Here is a 4,544-nt window from a genome sequence, read left to right as displayed (position 1 = left end):
GAATAGGGACAGATCCTGCAGAAGTGTCATTCCGAGGCTTATGGAGGACACCATGCTGGAGATAGAACTCCCCATAAGGTATTGCAATCAGGTTTCTATTGGCCCACTCTCTTCAAGGATGCCCGTAAGTTTGTCTTGTCTTGTGACGAATGCCAAAGGATAGGGAACATCAGTAAGCGTCAAGAGATGCCTATGAACTATTCACTTGTCATTGAACTATTTGATGTCTGGGGCTTTGATTATATGGGACCCTTCCCGAGTTCCAATGGGTACACTCACATCTTAGTTGCTGTGGATTACGTTACTAAGTGGGTAGAAGCTATCCCCACTAAAAATGCTGATCACCACACCTCTATTAAGATGCTTAAAGAAGTCATATTCCCAAGATTTGGAGTCCCTAGATACTAGATGACTGATGGCGGCGGTTCACACTTCATTCATGGTGTTTTCCGCAAGATGCTAGCTAAGTATGATGTCAACCATAGAGTTGCATCTCCTTATCATCCTCAGTCTAGTGGTCAAGTGGAGATGAGTAATAGGGAGATCAAGTTGATCCTACAAAAGACCGTCAATAGATCTCGAAAGAACTGGTCTAGCAAACTTGACGATGCACTATGGGCTTATATGACTGCTTATAAGAAGCCCATGGGAATGTCACCGTATAAAATGGTTTACGGTAAGGCATGTCATTTACCTCTTGAGCTGGAACACAAAGCTTATTGGGCAATCAAAGAGCTCAACTTTGATTTCAAACTTGCCGGTGGGAAGCGGTTGTTCGCTATCAGCTCGTTAGATGAATGGAGAGCCCAAGCATAAGAGAATGCCAGGTTGTTCAAGGAAAAGGTTAAGAGATGGCACGACAAACGAATACAGAAACAAGAGTTCAATGTAGGTGATTATGTCTTGCTATACAATTCTCGTTTGAGATTATTTGCAGGCAATCTTCTCTCTAAATGGGAAGGTCCCTATGTTCTCGAGGAAGTATATCATTCTGGTGCCATCAAAATCAATAACACAGAAGGAAATTTTCCTAGAGTGGTAAATGGGCAAAGAATCAAGCATTACATCTCTGGTACTCCCATAAATGTTGAGACCAATATCATCAATGTCATAACTCCAGAGGAGTACATAAGGGATGTTTATCAACCTGTTTCAGACCTTGAAAACGAAGATGTATCTGTTTCGGCAAGAAATTGGACCCCGATGCTTTTCCAATAGGAAATTTCCTCCGTTTTGGAATTTTTGGAAAATTTGAAAAATAAAAAGCAGTCCGGAGAGCGAACGAGGTAGCCACAAGGGCCCACTCCGCCACCACCCCCTGGTGGCGGTGGGCAAGCTTGTGGGCACCTCGTGTGCCTACCGGACTCCGTTTTCTTGCGGAGGACTCCTTCAGGCCCAGAAAAAACCAATATATAGTCGCCTGAAGGTTTTGATCTCCGTATTGCGTAGTTTTCCTCTGTTTTTGTTTCGAGCTTGTTGTCTCCCGTAGATTTAGGTCAAGATGTCTTCTCAAGATTCAGAAGAAGAGATCTATGTGGCTGATGATCGTGTTAACTCTAGGATTAATGGGGACTTGGAACCATATGGCTGGACCACTGATGAGGAAGAGGACTATGAGCCCAAAGGGAAGGAGCAAACGAGCTCCGATGAAGAGGAGGCTCCTCTACCTCAACCTGCAAACACCCATGTGGAGTTCAAGAAGTCAAGCCTCCCTGACCATAGGAAGAATCCTAAGACCTTGTTTATCCCTTCTCGTTTCTTGCATGAGAGTAAGCAGGAACTTCGCCATAGAGTGTTGAAACTTGAGGAAGAAAATGACGATCTAAGGGAGCAGAACTTTTTGCTCAAGTGGAAATTAGACGGAGGATCAGACTACTCCGACAACACCACCATCACCACCAAAGAAAGACAACTAAGCATTGGTATGGGCAATCCCCTTGGCTTCTGCCAAGCTTGGGGGAGTTGCCCTGGAATCGTATCACCTTTATGTCTTTTGCTTTTACCTTTGTTTTAGTTCTTTCCTTTTCATTTTTTATTTCTTCTTTTAGAGGAATAAGTCTTTAGTTTTTAGTTTGAGTCTTTTGCTTACGTCTCTCCCCCGATGTATTTTAGCTTACGAGCCATATAATAAAGAGTATCTTAGTCAAGGGATTTGCTTTGTGCCATGATCAATAGTATGAAAATAACGATAGCATGAAAGATCATGAGACGATCTTATGGAAAGTGATAACTTCACTTATGACACGTATGATGATTGAAACTTGTTGAGAATAAATCAACATAGACATTAGTCATTGTCGCAATTAATAAGAAGTAATAAGGAAAGATAGGTTCACATATAAATATATCATATTAGACACTTTTTACAATTGTGAGCACTCACCAAACTATTACATGCCTAGGAGTAGATGTTGGACAAGGAAGACAACATAATAAATTGTGTTTGATTGGTTCCAAACAATGTTATATGATTAGAGATCCCTTAGCATGTGACGATTGCTTCCACCTCATATTAGCCAAAACTCCCGCACCAAGTAGAGATATTACTTGTGCATCCATAAACCTCCAACCAGTTTTGCCATGAGAGTCCACCACACCTACCTATGGATTGAATAAGATCCTTCAAGTAAGTTGTCATCGGTGCAAGCAATAAAAACAGCTCTCTAATATGTATGACCTATTAGTGTGTGGAAAATAAGCTTTGTACGAACCTGTGATGAGGAAGACATAAAAGCGACAGACTGCATAATAAAGTTCTTTATCACAGGAGGCAATATAAAGTGACGTTCCTCCGCACTAAGAGGACACACATTCAAACCTCAAAAGCGCATGACAACTTCTGCTTCCCTCTGCGAAGGGCCTATCTTGTACCTTTACTTTTTACCCTTGAAAGTGTCATGGTGATGATCACCAATTCCCTTTTTGCCTTTGTCTTGGCTAGCGTCACATGCTTGGGAAAGATCTATATTCATATATCAACTTGGAGTTGAGTACTCACGCTTTATTGTTGTTGACTTTACCCTTGAGGTTAATGGTTGGGAGGCAAAACTATAAGCCCCTATCTTCCTCTGTGTCCAGCTGAAACTTTGACACCATGAGTACCACGTGAGTTGTAACAATTGTGGAAAACAAAAGAGATGATTGAGTATGTGGGTTTGCCTTACAAGCTCTTATTTGACTCTTTCTGATGTTGTGATAAATTGCAATTGCTTCAATGACTATGGATTATTGTTGGTTACTTCTCGGTAAGGTTTTTGCTTCATGCTTTGCTTTATGAAGGAATTGTTACTTTCCCATATGAATATTTATGACATATTGCTGTCCTATGTGTGATCATGATGCCCTCATGTCCGTATTATGTTTTATCGACACCTTCGTCCCTCAACATGTGGACATGTTTATGGAACTTGGTTTTTGCTTGAGGACAACCGAGTCTAAGCTTGGGGGAGTTGATACGTCCATTTTGCATCGTGCTTTCATGTTGATAATTATTGCTTTTTGGGCTGTTATATTACTTGTGGTACCATATTTATGCCTTTTCTCTCTTATTTTGCAAGGTTTATTTGAAGAGGGAGAATTCAGGTAGCTGGAATTCTGAATTGGAAAACGAGAAAATCCTAGTCCACTATTCTGCACATCTCCAAATGCTCTGAAAATTTATGTTGATTTTTTCTAGAATATATTAAAAATACTTTGCGAAAGAACTACTGGAGGGGGGCCACCAGGGCCCCACAAGCTTGCCCACCGCCACCCCCCTGGTGGCGCAGGGCAGGCTTGTGGGCTGCCTGAAGGCCCACTAGCCCCCCTCTTTTTCTATATGAAGCGTCTTGGTCTGGAAAAAATCGAGAGGGAGATTTTTCATAGTTTCGCCGCCTCCACGAGGCGGAACTTGAGCAGATCCAATCTAGAGCTCTGCAGGACGATCCTGTCGGGGAAACTTCCCTCCCGGAGGGGGAAATCATCGCCATCGTCATCACCAACACTCCTCTCGTCGGAGGGGAGGCATCTTCATCAACATCTTCAGCACCACCATCTCCTCTCCAATCCCTAGTTCTTCTGTTGTAACCGTTCTCTGTCTCGCGACTCCGATTAGTACTTGTAAGGTTGCTAGTAGTGTTGATTACTCTTTGTAGTTGATGCTAGTTGGATTACTTGGTGGAAGAGTTTATGTTCAGATCCTTGATGCTATTCATTACACCTCTGGTCATGATTATGATTATGTCTTGTGAGTAGTTACTTTTGTTCCTGAGGACATGGGATAAGTCATGCTGATAATAGTCATGTGAATTTGATATTCGTTCGGTATTTTGATATGATGTATGTTGTTTTTCCTCTAGTCGTGATATGTGAACGTCGACTACATAGCACTTCACCATATTTGGTCCTAGAGGAAGGCATTGGGAAGTAGTAAGTAGATGATTGGTTGCTGGAGTGACACAAGCTTAAATCCAGTCTATGCGTTGCTTCGTGAGGGGCTGATTTGGATCCACTAGTTTAATGTTATGTTTAGACTTTGTCTTAATTCTTCTTTTGTAGTTGCGGAT

The sequence above is a fragment of the Hordeum vulgare genome, chromosome 1H (assembly GCF_904849725.1).
Source record: "Hordeum vulgare subsp. vulgare chromosome 1H, MorexV3_pseudomolecules_assembly, whole genome shotgun sequence".
Taxonomy (NCBI): domain Eukaryota; kingdom Viridiplantae; phylum Streptophyta; class Magnoliopsida; order Poales; family Poaceae; genus Hordeum; species Hordeum vulgare.
Note: the sequence above shows the minus strand (reverse complement) of the source record.